The sequence below is a fragment of the Excalfactoria chinensis genome, chromosome 13 (genome assembly GCF_039878825.1).
Source record: "Excalfactoria chinensis isolate bCotChi1 chromosome 13, bCotChi1.hap2, whole genome shotgun sequence".
In the NCBI taxonomy this organism is placed as follows: Eukaryota; Metazoa; Chordata; class Aves; order Galliformes; family Phasianidae; genus Excalfactoria; species Excalfactoria chinensis.
In genome coordinates, this window is record NC_092837.1 from 14,105,209 (window position 1) to 14,118,130 (window position 12,922).

The window sequence follows — 12,922 nt, forward strand, 5'->3', positions numbered from 1 at the left end:
GGCTGACAGCACGGGGTGGCAGCTGGGGGCCGCTCGCACTGCCACCTGCTCAGCCATCACTCCCGTGGTGCTCCACGTGGGCCCAGAGAGGGGTGGCAGCGGGCAGCCCCCAGGTAGGACTTGTGGGCTGTGCTTGCTTAGAGAGCAATGGGGTATCTTCCTTTGTTGATTGTTGGTTTTTTTTTTAGATCTGTTTTCAGACAGTTTTTGTGCCCTGGCTGAACTGATGCTGAGATGGATGGGAACAGATGAGGACAGAGCAGAGCAGCCAAGACAAATCCCACACCTGTAGCTCTTCCGGAGCCTGCTGGGCATGGGGAGCTCCGCTGCCAGGCTGGTGTCCCTGCATGGCATCAGGGCACAGCAGGGCCCAATGCTGTGGGGAATGGGCATGGGGCAACGGGCACCAGCACCACCAATGCTCTTGCCACAGCCAGGGCTGGCAGAGGGGCCAGAAGCCACTCGGAACAGCCCTACAGCTCCAGTCCTCCATAAATTGGGAGAGCCCCGCAGACCCCTTCCTCCCTCTTGTAAGTGCCAGCTGTGGGGCCGGGTCGGGTCGGGGTGGCACAAGGAGCACACAGCCGACTCGTGCAGCATGGCTGCTGCTCTGTGATAAGAGCTGGTGTGCTGGGACAGAGCCTTCACAGAGCCGTGCTGATTTACGCACAATCTGGCTCGTGGGGACTATTTACCAGCCCTGCCTGGTGCCAAATGCTTCAGCACACGTTTCTGGTTGGAGTTTTAATCTTCATAACTGCACGCGTTTGCTTTTCCTGATTGTGTGTGCAAACACTTGTCTAGACTGACAGGCGGGCGTGCTGCAGGCGGCAGGAGCTGGGATGTTAGTGAGCAGGCAGCGCTTTTTGGCTGAACGACCCTCAGCCCTGCGCTGGGTGTTGGGGTGGCTGCAGCAGCAGGGCTGCTCGCTCCTGGCCGTGCTGCATGCAGCTGCATCGAGGGAGCAGAGAGTGGGGCACGGAGGTCCCACTGCTGGGGGTCCACTGATGCAGGGGGTTTCCCTGCCTGCAGGACACCGCAGGGGGGCTCTCTGGATGTTGCAGTGGGGCTCTCTGGGTGTTTCTGCATAGCTACGTCTCCCCCAGCCCATGTCAGACGTTGTGCCGGTGCCGACCTGCGGCGCTCGAAGATTTCCCCTCAGGACAACAGTGAGAGTGCTTGAAAAAATCACCCGGAGATTTTTAGGGATTTGCATTCGGCTAAGAAGAGCAAATTAAAGAGCAGTTGTCCCGTGGCAAGCTCACCCTAATTGAGTGTACAGTGACACATTTCTCCCCAATAAACCCTGATGTGAGCTAAGATCAGTCACTAAAAAAGCAAAGCCGGTCCGCGGAGCATTCCTTGCGCTGGGGAAGCGATTCTCGACCAAAGTGCCAAGTCACAGCCACAGTAAAAACAGCTCTCGTGCTCCCACTTTTTGGCTTGGTTCTGCATAATTGTAGCTTCCAGCCATCGGAATTGGTGGCACACTTGTTTGCTTGATGAGGTTTTGTTTGCATTTTGGATTCTCGCATCGGAAAGCGGAGGTTCGTTCAGCCGCGGGCTTTCCCTTTGTTCACAGCGCCCAGCTGCAGCGCGGCCATCCCGTCCTTCTCCCCTCCGTCCGTGCCACGCTGTACACGCAGGGCAAACTGCAGGGGCAGTGCGGGCAGCCCGTGGTAGAGCCCGGCGATGCTAAATTGGCCAGGAGCAAAATCATTAAAATACCAAAAGAAGGAAAGGTTTGGTGCCTCCCGAGCTGCGGAGGCGGCGATTCTCCCCTCTGCTCCGCTCCGCTTCTCCCAACTATATAAACTGTGAAGAAGCTTTACTCTTCTCAAACGATCATCCAGCTGTCCCTGGGCCGTATCTGTTGGTACATTTATTGCTGGTTATCGGAACGAAACAACAAAACAAAACAACCAACCGAAAGCGAAATGCCTTTTTGCATATTAACACGTAACTCTTGTTCCTGTCTGAGCCGTTTGGAAATGCTTGGATTGCTTTTATAAGGAAAAAAATGGCTAATAAAATTGGCCTCAGCACCGTTGCTTTGCAATTCTTATGAACAGTAAAGTGCTACTTACAGTCATTGATGTTAAAAGCTATTTCTAAATTATGGTGCCATTTATTATCTCTAGTGTCCAAAGTAAGTTTAAATGATGCTTATAATTCATGTTTTACCAAATTTCCCTTTCCCCCCGAGGATACCTCTGATTAACTTATGCACATTTAAGCGCTTTTTAAATTCTTCTTTTATTGCCATTATGCTCTGAAAATCTCAGCGATTCTCAAAAATGGGTAATAAACTTGAGATAAAATGCTGCAGTTTTAGATCAATGCTGACAGATCGCTGCGGTGATTTCTTCAGAGCTAAAGTGATAATGCTTCATATTTACAGAATATATACTCGGTTATTACTACGGTATTACCATTTTGTTCCGAGATGAAATGAGTAATTTACCAATTTATTAAACAGTTACATTTAAGTATTGCTTAGGACATTAGCACACCAATCTGTTTACTTAGCTTGAAGAGTTACCATTAAGAAACCCTGTTTATTTAGGTAAAATTTGTAACGATTGTGCCCTCCATTAAGAAACTTATTTTTTTTTCCTGCAAGCCTAATTGCCTGGAAATGAGTTTCTCCTTATTTACTGTGGTGCATTCTGCTAAGCCAGCTAAAAGTGTCACCCTCGCAAGGAGTGCTGGAGGAATTAATAATACATATAGGGAACAGTTTTAATTAGTATAATACCAAACGTTACTAAAAGATTTATGATCCGGTTAAAAGTTCTAACGATCGCAACAGGAAAAGGTCTGAAGGGTGGCAGCAGCAATCTGTTAAAAATAAACACGTGGTGCCAAACTGCCCCTGTTTGGGATGGAGGAGAAAACCGGCTTTGCCATCCGTGCCACCGGGTTTGGTCACCACTGCTGACCCTGCTGCAACCAGAAGAATCCAGGGAAGGCAAAGCATGGACAGCACTTTGGGTCACAGGGTGTGGGAATCACCAGCCTCTCAGCACGGAGCTTAAGATGCTGTGAGTGCTGTTAGAAGATGCAGAGCTGCAAGCTGCTTTCCAGCACGGCTCCCTGAGCAGCACCGCTCCGCATGCTGCTCACTGCAGCCAGGAGGGCAGGCAGTGAGCAAAGAATGGTGGGAAATGCTCTGTGTCACCCAGAAGTGAATCATAGCATCATAGTGATGCTGTTCTTGAAGTTCCTACCAGGAATTCATGTTGCTTGCTTGGGTTTGGGACCCTGGAGCACAAACAAGCACTGTGGTTTGTTGGTGTGTTTGTTTTCTCCTGGGTTTGGCCTCCAGCAGCAATTCCAGGTATGAGCTTCCCTCCTCAGGTGTGGTTTGGGAACATCCAAAGCCCATGTGAGAAGCTGGCCTTGTCCAGCAGACACATCAAGCTGCACAAAGGCAATTTGTGCATGATGGCTCGTGCTTCCTCTGTCTATCAGAAGCAAGGTAAGGCGGCCCACAGCCTGCAGGTGTGCTGTCACACCAGTGGGAATGGGATCACTCAGGGTGTGAGGGGATGGGAGCGGAGTTCCCTGGGGAAGAGCAGGGAGCAGCATCCCCAGTGAGAGTGCTGAGCTCAGGGCTGTCATGGAGTGAGCATGCAGGGCATGTAGGAAGTCATCTCACTGGGCTGCTGCCATGCACTGGCTGGGGTGATGCCCCTCCAGTTAAGGTGTGCCTCATTCCTGCTATCGGGAGGACAATCAGCAAACACACTTTGCTTTTCCCTCTGACTTACATGCAGAGTCAGTTTTCTATATGGAACAAGTAATTGTTGGAAAAGCTTCTGCCCATTACAGAAGGATGTTCCATGTGTGTCACAATCAGTAGTTTTGGCAGAGGTTAGTGGATTTCAGTTCCCCATTCCCTTTCGCTTGGGTGCTGGGCTGCTTGCAGGCAAAGAGAGGTGCGGGAACAACAGAGGCTGAGCCTCCTGCTGCTGCTGCTAGAGAACAAATGAATGTCAGAGGTTTTCTGAATTGTCTGCGAAACACGGAGTTTGATTCATTTCTAAACTTTGCAATGTGACTTTCCTTATTTGTTCTTCCCAAGGCCAGAAAAGGAAACACCATATTTATTCTTGCTAATGCAGCAATATTGATTAGGTCATAAAGCGCATATAAATACATATTGACTCACGTTACATTAAAGTATCTATCACTTACTACTTGTTCCTCACTAATACTACAGTTATGTGAAAAAAACAAAAAAATAATAAAAAAAAACCAACAGAGCATTAAAATTGGCGTTACCTCAAGGAAAATAAGATCTGCCATCATTATTAATATTAGGCTTTGACAAAGAAAAGCTTTAGAAAGGATACAAGTGTTAAAAATGGAAAAGCACCTCCTCCCCCTGCAGGGCTGAGATGTTCCTGGCTGCAGCACTCACCTGTGGGTCCTGTCCCCTGCTGACAGTGGCAGGACACAGGCAGCACAGCACGGTGCAGGGCTCTTTCTGCCCGAGCCCATCGGCTGCAGCCAGGGCTGGGCTGTGTGTGCACGCTGCTCCGAGCCCACTCTGCTAAAGCAATAAGGTCAGGAAAGGAATTTGTTAATCCTTACATTTCTCGCTTGCAGAATGCGTTGGGCCTTTTACGTGCAAAGGGGAAATCCAGCAAAATGCTGTCCACGTGGCTATTTTATGCTTCTGCTTGTCTCTCCTTCTCTTTATAATTAGCCTAATGCGATATCTGATCTCTGCTTTTCTTAGTGTTTGTGTGCCGGTCTGACAGGGCAGGGGCTGTTATTCCTTAGATAAGCTAATCAGTTCTTAATGACCACACAAGGTATCTTTGCTGAGCTGCATAAAGAGGTTTAACTTTTCCCGTTAAGGTCCACCTGCTGGCTGGCGTTCTGCTAATGTGTGCAATGCGTGTGCAAGGCATGTGGTACAAGCGCTGGGGCTGCTGCAGGTTGTACAAGGGCTGGGATGGGAGCTCACTGTGTTGCTCTGAGCTCTCCTTCCCAGCATTACCCAGAGCCACATTCCTGGATGAAGCAAAGTGCCCATAGGTCCTTCCAGCCCAGTGCCACTGGTTATGGCAGCTCACATCAAGGAATCCCACAGTCATGGTATGGAGTGGGTTGGAGGGGACCTTACAGATCAGCCAGCTCCAACTTACAGGTCATCCTACTGCTATGGACAGAGTTGCCCCCACCAGATCGGGCAGTGCAGGATGCCACTCAGCCTGTCCTGGATGCCTTTATGGATATAGCACCCACAGCTCTCTGGGCAGCAGTGCCAGGGCCTTTGAGTTTCTTCCTATCATCTAACAGAAATCTCCTCTTTTCTAGTTTAAAGCCATTCCCCTTTGTCCTGTCACTATCAGACTGTTCCTCCTTCTCTGGAAAGTTATGTCCCCAGCATTTATGAGCACCTGAAAGCACCCACTCGGCAGGAACCTGTGCTCTGTGCTGACAAGGAAAAGGCCAGGCCACTCTGGGAGGTTTAATTTCACTGGCTGGCTCTAATGTCAGTCTTATCAATGATATCTTTTCTTTCCCAGTAGCATGTTCTAATAAGAAACTAAATCACTAAGACAAAAAGCTCCTGGCATCTCCATCTCGTTGGCTCCTACTTCCATCTATGGCATGTTTACAAGAAAACATTTATCGCCAGCGCGCTTGCTGGCAGCGAGGGAGGAGGGAGAGCAGAGTGGAGTGGAGAAGAGCAGCATCTCAGCCTGTGCTGGGCTGCAGGAGGAGCCTGGGGCTGTGGGTATATGTGGGGATGTATGGGCTCGCTGGGCTGCCAGCAGCACTCAGCCTTATCTGCAGGCAGAGGGACAGGGCAGGATGTCCAGTGCTCCCCTGGCCCCAAAAGGTTCCACTGCAGGGTCAAGAGGCACAGCATGGCACACAGGGAGCTCTGCCCCACTTCATGCTGCTGCTTGTGCTCCCTTGCTCGTGTGGCATGACGGGCTCCCAGCATCAAGGGGGTCCCATCTGAGGGATGGCATGAGTGGGCCCAGTGGCCTCCCAGACCCCACAAGGAGGTGAGCAGTGAGGGGCAGCTCTGGGCAGCCCTGCAGCACTGCCGCCGTTCCTAGCAATTAGCAATTAGCAGAGTTATACGCCTTCGGTGCCGGTTACAGGCATCAGCAAGCAGTTCTGTTTCTGCTTTCTCCCCGCAGCTTGGCCTGACGCTTGTGCTTTAATAGCAGATGCTGGAGGATAATTAGAGCCGCTGCAGATAATGCCGCGGGCGATTTGCTGCTGCGTGCGGCGTGGCAGGGCTGGCACTGTGTGCCCAGGGCTGTGAGCCACGTGCCATGCATTTTGGAGGCAGAGGAGCAGGGATGGGGAACGGCCAGTGGTGGGGATCCCCCCCTGAGTGATGGATGAGACATGTGGGGTGCTGCCCAGCACCACAGCTGGGTGCTCCTTGCAGCCGGGTGCTCCAGACCAGCTGGGATTAGAGGCTGCAAGGCCAGGAGGACACGGGGCTCACAGCAGCTCTGCAGCCCCACAGCTCTCACCCCACCAACGCCTCCACTCTGCTGCAGTGCTGCTCTGCTCAGCTCCCCCTCGTTTCCCTCAATTCCCCTCTAAAAAGACAAACCAAACCAAACCCAAAAAACCCCGTGGTTAATGTAATATTGCTTCAGATTGTACTCCAAGGAGCAGAAAGCCAATTTTGGGGGAATGTGAGCCAACCTACATTTAACTGGAATGCTGATATTTACTGTTGCAGTGATTCGGGCCCATAGTATGGGTGAAGTCACCGGCTGGGGATTCAAAGTCCAATTAGGCAGTGCTAATAGAGGAGGCGGCGATGCTTCATTGAGAGAAATTACCAAAATTGTACTTTTAGGACAGTCAATTAGCTGTGTTTTGACAAAGCAACAAAAAGATGAAAGTGAAGCCCTCGAAAAAAGAATGAGAGAATTCAGAAGGAACATGTCTGTTTGGGGAATCCTAATATTTTTTGTTGAAATCATTAAGTGAAATTAAATACTATTTTAAACCAAAGGGATAGAATATCTAATTAAGATAGAAAAAAAAAGGTTTGGGGAAGGGTATTGTTGAGGGGATTAGAGGAATGGTTTACAATCCGCGTTGACTGAGTAGAGCCCAGAATATATTAGGTATATTAGAAGCGGGGATGGGAGAAACCCCCTGACGAGACTCTCCAGAGCTGAGCAAGGATTTCTTCAGGGTGACTCCTGGGCTCTGATGGTTACGTTTCTCCCAAGACCTACATCCCCTCTTTCTGGTTCTGTTTCAGTCCCATACCAGCATGTTCCAGCAGAACAGAGGCCGCGTGGTGGGCTGGGCTGTGGGCTCCCTCCTGGCTGCTTTTGGGTTCGTTTGGGAGGTCCCTGACAGCAGCAGCAGCCCCTCCAGCACCTCCCCTGGGAGGGAGCATCCTGGCTGGGCAGGGCTGGAAGCTTCCTTAGCAATTTCTAAGTAACTTTGGATGATTTTCCAACATTTTTCATCCTTGGCTCCGCAGGCTCCCACTGGTAACTCAAAGCTCCAGCGAAGCCCTGCAGCCCAGAGGCCTCTCCTGAAGAACTCAGGTTTTGACCTATATCATTGTGCTGTTTAATTCATTTGATATACGCAGACAGTTAGTGAAATATGCATGCTATATTATATTAAAGAGAAATGCAACCTTCAATTGGTATCTGATGTGCACTTTGCAATAACTGCTATTAGTTGTCTATAAAACTCCTAGACATCATTTGGTTTTATTGCCATTGTATTATTTTACTTGGGAACATATAGAAGGAGTGGTGATTGCAGGTCTTCAAGCGCTTACTGGGAAATATTTAACGCCGAATGTTTTATTTATTAGCGTAAAGAGACACAATGGATTGTTGGTGATTAAAGTGATGATACTGCTGCCATACTTGTCAAAAATATAGACCTAATTCAATAGAAAGGCGACAGTCAGTCTCCATGTTGATCTATGCTGAAGCAAACTGCCTCTGAAAGCAGTACAAAGCCTGAATTGGCCTCTTAATTTTATGCTCTAGGGCATAGTATAAAAAAGGGAATTCTTTCTAAGTGCCTGTAATTGCATGTTACCAGAACCTAAAATATAAGCCAAATTTTTTTGAAATCATAAGTGTTAAGCTTTCCATTTCAATTCCTTCCCCTCCTCCCAAAAATCATCACAACAAAAGAGACCTTTAAAATGCCTCGTTATCCCACATCATTAATAAAAGATACGGCATACTCAGCCTTTAATTGCAAATGTACATTTTGAAAGGAAAATACTTTTATTTTTCTTTTAAAGAAATCGCTTTCCCTCTCTCCCAATTGCCAGCTCAGGACCCAGCACTGTGCTTCCAGCAACCAACCCCTGCCTGCTGGAGCTCCGCTGTAAGGACACAGCATTACTTGTAGGGAGGTGAGTGGTGCAAGGCGGATGGGCATCACTGGTCCCAGTATAATGGAGCCCTGCATTGCTGCAGCTGGGTGTGGGGTGGCAGGAAGCATGGGATGTGCTACTGCTGCTGCATCCTGCTGTTTGCTGTCCTGCAGAGCTGTAGAGTGGCAGGGGCTGATTTCATCCTGTCTCCTACTGGGAGTTGTGCCCGGCCCCAGAGCTTGGGGCACTTGGTAATGCCAGAAGGGTCTGTAACCAAACCTCAGATATTCCAGTGGGGCAACTTCTCCTGTGAGGAGGGCTTTTGTCCTTTCCCTGCCCCGTGCTGGAACAGGCTGAGATTTGCACAGGCACACTGTAGCATCTGCTTTGGAAAGTCAGGTGTTCCCCTTGCACTTGCATGGATTAGCAATTCTAGCTTTGCTCCTCTGAGATGACAGCAGGAAAAAATAAAATAAAAATAAAAATAAAAGATTAACCATTTTGTACACTTGATGGCTTCATCGGACAGGCAATAAGTCAATACAATTGAATTGGAGAAGATAGTGTTCAAATGTTATTATCTGGCTCTCCATTATTGAGCTGGGATCCTCCGAGTGACTTGCGAAGGTACCTGAGCCTTCAGGATTCCCTTCCCAGGAGCCCGCTCCTGCAGGCAATCCCCACACACCCCACAGAGCTCATCCTTCAGGGCAGGCCTGGTGCTGGTCTGCCACCTTTCCTCCGCCACCTGGTTGGGTCTTTAGGTGCAGGCAGGATCCCACTAACAGTGGGTGTAGGATGCTGTGCTTGCAGCAAGAGAGGAGAAATCCACCCGCAGTGCCAAGTGTGGTGATGCAATGTGTCCTCGGGGAGCATTTGGGGCTGTCTAGATCAAATCTGCTCCTGAACATATCTCCTTTTGCTGTCTAGAGGCAAGATTACCAAGGTGCAGCCATAGCAGCCCTTTGGGATTTGGTCATTCAGGGCTGCTTGGAGACCACAGGGATTTCACCCGTAGGAATTCCTTGTGTGGTTTGGGTGCCCAAATCTTTCCAGGAAGGACAACGGCGCTGTGAAGTGTGGGGTTTGCAGAGAGGTGCAGGCAGGCTCTAGAACAGCTCAGAGTACACTAAAGGCAGATTCAGTGTTGATTAGGTGGGTTTTGACCCCAGCAAAGTTGCCTTTAAATTAAACCTCCCTAAATGAAAGGCAGATCAAACCAAAACTTCAACACCGCAAGGACGGCTGCTGGTTTTAAACATTTAGTTAGCGAAAGAATCTCTCTCTCCGATACAGCTCCTTCTTTACCAGTTTTAATAGTCCAGAGTCACCCTTTACACGGTGGTGTGAAGGTTCAGATTTCGTTATTTGCAGCTTCTATCCCTTCTCATAGTCGAGGTCTTTCCCCGACTCCACTAACTAGATACGTTTTCCTTTTGCCATCTGTAATTTCATAGTGCCCTCTCGTGTACAGACACCTCCAGTGCATCACTGCTCCAACACCCGCTAGTGCGCAACAGCCTGAGCGCACAGCTCTGCTCCCTGGCGTTCCTACTAGAGGGCATCGCATCCCAACTCAAACCCTGATCCCACAACCGCCGCAAGGACACGGACCTGTTAACTAAATAAGGGTCCTGCCCACCTGAGAGCGAAATCGGAGCCTAAAATTGCAACAAAAATGGGTTTGTGTTGTCACTGATGAGAAAGATGCCTGCAGCATGGGTCCTTACAGAGCTTGGGCAGCGGCATGTCTTGGTGGTGACACCTCAGAGAGAGCCAGGTGGATCTGTGCTTTCTGGTCCATTAAAAAGAAAAGATCATAGTATCATAGTATCGTGCGAGTTGGAAGGGACCTTAGAGATCATCGAGTCCAACTCCCGGGTTTCGAGCCCCCTGTGTAGCGAAGCGGCACTTCTACCCCTGCGCCACAGGGGGGGGATTCGAACCCGGGCCCTCCAGTGCCGCAGGCAGCAGCTTAAACCACTGCGCCACTGGGGGCACACATAGTCCTTCCTCTATCTCAGTTGATTTGGGTGGATTTGATATGTTTGGAGGGTAATGTTCTGACCATACGGATATCAGCTGAGAATGTGATCCCTTCAGTTCTCACACGGAAAGACCGCACTGTTGTTGGTGGTGGTTTTATTTTCTTTCTTTTTTTAAAGAAGACATCCTTGTTTTGGAAACATATGTCTACAACAACGTGATCTCAGGTAAAACAAGGCCGGCGGGGTTCTGTGAACCAGGGTCACCCTTTGGGGCTGTAAGAGGAGCAGCAGCAGTACTGTGGCTCTGCAGAGCACCCAGATGCTGGCAGCAGGTGGCAAGTAGGCATGCTAGGTGTAAGGAGCTTGAGACTCCCTTAGCTGGCCTTGTGCTCCAGGACAGCTAACCTTGTATGTTTGCAGTTGATGAGAGCCTCCATTTAGCTCAGGCCTGCTGCAGCCTGCTGGTGGGTTGTGCAATGACCATGAAAGGGAGATGTTACTGCAAAGCTCATGAATCCTGCTGAGCTCAGGCACCTGGTCCTCTGCTCAGCTCCAGCACTACCCTGCACTGTGAGCAGTGCCCAGGACATAGGAGATATCCCTGCCGTGTGCCAGGCATACCTGATAGATAAGAATGGGAATGTACACGAATGACAACCTGCAAGTGAGCAGCACGCGAGCAATGCTAATGCTGGGAGCGCCAAGGGCTAATTGATCTGTCAGTAGCTCGCTATTAACAAGGCACCTAGGGCAATCCTTCCCACCTCCAAACCCCAACAGCAAAGGAGCTGGAGGGACTCTGGGTTCTTGCTGAGGTGATAGAAATGGCAGGTGATAAGTAAAGTGACTGAAGAGCACTGCTTTGTAATTAAATGTTAAAAGGCACCGCAACGAAGGTAAATGAAATTGATGGGGCCTGCAGGAAGCCGCACAGACGTGCGCAGTACATCTGGTTGTGTCAGGACAGTTAACAATTTGAGTTAACAGAACAAAGTGAAGATGCTGGCAGGAGAGGCAGAGAGCTCAGCAGCAGCTCGTCAGAGATTTGCAAATAGAGAGCAAAGCCTGCAAAGTGCCATACGAGGCAGATGGGAGCTCTCGTTGTGAGGCTGCTGTCTGCACTTAGACTTCAAATTTGGAAAGAATTTAGAGATAATTAAAAATCCCCTCTTCCCCCCTCCCCCCTCCCCTTGGGAGATGTGGGGCTGCTCTGTTGCCCTAAGCTGGGACAGCAGAGAGAACGTCGGCCATTCTTTAGATTCTCTCCACATGTACATTATCACCAGTGGAGTTTGGGAACAAAGCATGGCATCTGACTGATGCTCTTGGGGTCCTTGCATTGCATGGCTTAAACAACACGTGGGCAAGGTCAAGCCCAGGAGAGAACCAAGCTGTGAGTTGTGCAGAAAATGCTCTCACTGTATCAAATGGGGTCCAGCACACAGCTCAGTGGTGTTTCTTGGTCTGTGAGCAGATTAGGATCACCTCATCCTCGATCTGGAGGTCTGTGTCTGAGTGCTCCTGGACTCCACCGTGCAATACCTTCTTCTAAGCAACCCTCGAGCATCAGTGCGGGAGGTGGGGAGAGCCAGGGAAACTTTGGGAGACCTGGAGCAATGCATGAAATGCAGGGGATGAGGCAGGCAGGTAACAGAAGCTGATTTGGGATCACTAGGTGGTGCTGTTGATCTTAATACGAGAGCAGACAGCTTTGAGAGGATGAAATTGCACTCCTGAAGCTCGCATCCAGAGCATCAGCCCATCGTTGTGTCGGACTGACAGCACCCTACATGCCTCTCGAACAGCAGATGGGTCTATCCTTGGGGCCCTGATACTCAGATGGAGCTGTAGAGTGCATCAAACACAGGAAGCTCAGGACGCAGATACATGCACATGGTGGGCCAACCTTGCAGCTCTAACTCCATCTTTTTCATAACCCGCAGAAGCAGTGCATGAGTGCGTTATTGTAAAGCCAAAGCAGAATAAGTAGCAGTGAAAAATGACCACCAGAACAGGCTGCTTTATGTGGAGTGCCATCTATTCCCTCCCCTCTCCGTGACCTTGGTCACTGACTGATGCTTTGGTCAGGAGATCTCATGCATATCTGCACCAATGTGGAGCATCACCTCAGGACTGAGTTCATTAGCTTAACAAGCAGAGTAGTGTTGGCAGCTGGAAGCAGATATAGTGGTAGTATACGGCAGCAAATGATAACCCAGTGGGAGGCACTGCAGACCCTTCAATGGGGCAAGGGCATTTGGTGAGATCTGAGCACATATGAGATCTAGGCACATAAACCCATCTGGGCATGAGCAGAGCCATATCTGCCCCTTGTCTGCATGCACAAAAGCTCACTGTACAGTTTAAATTCCTTTTTTTATATAAAGGGACTGACTTTGAGCCAGTTATTTCGTGCTCAGGGCTCATTCATTCCAAATGATTAGAGCCTGGACACACTGGAACAGCTTTTTGGGGTATTTAATAAAGAAATAAGGAGAAACTTCAGGTGAGCTCAGGCTTTAATGCCATGATGGTAATGCCAGGTGTGATTTACCTGTGTGGCTTTGTGACACCCGAG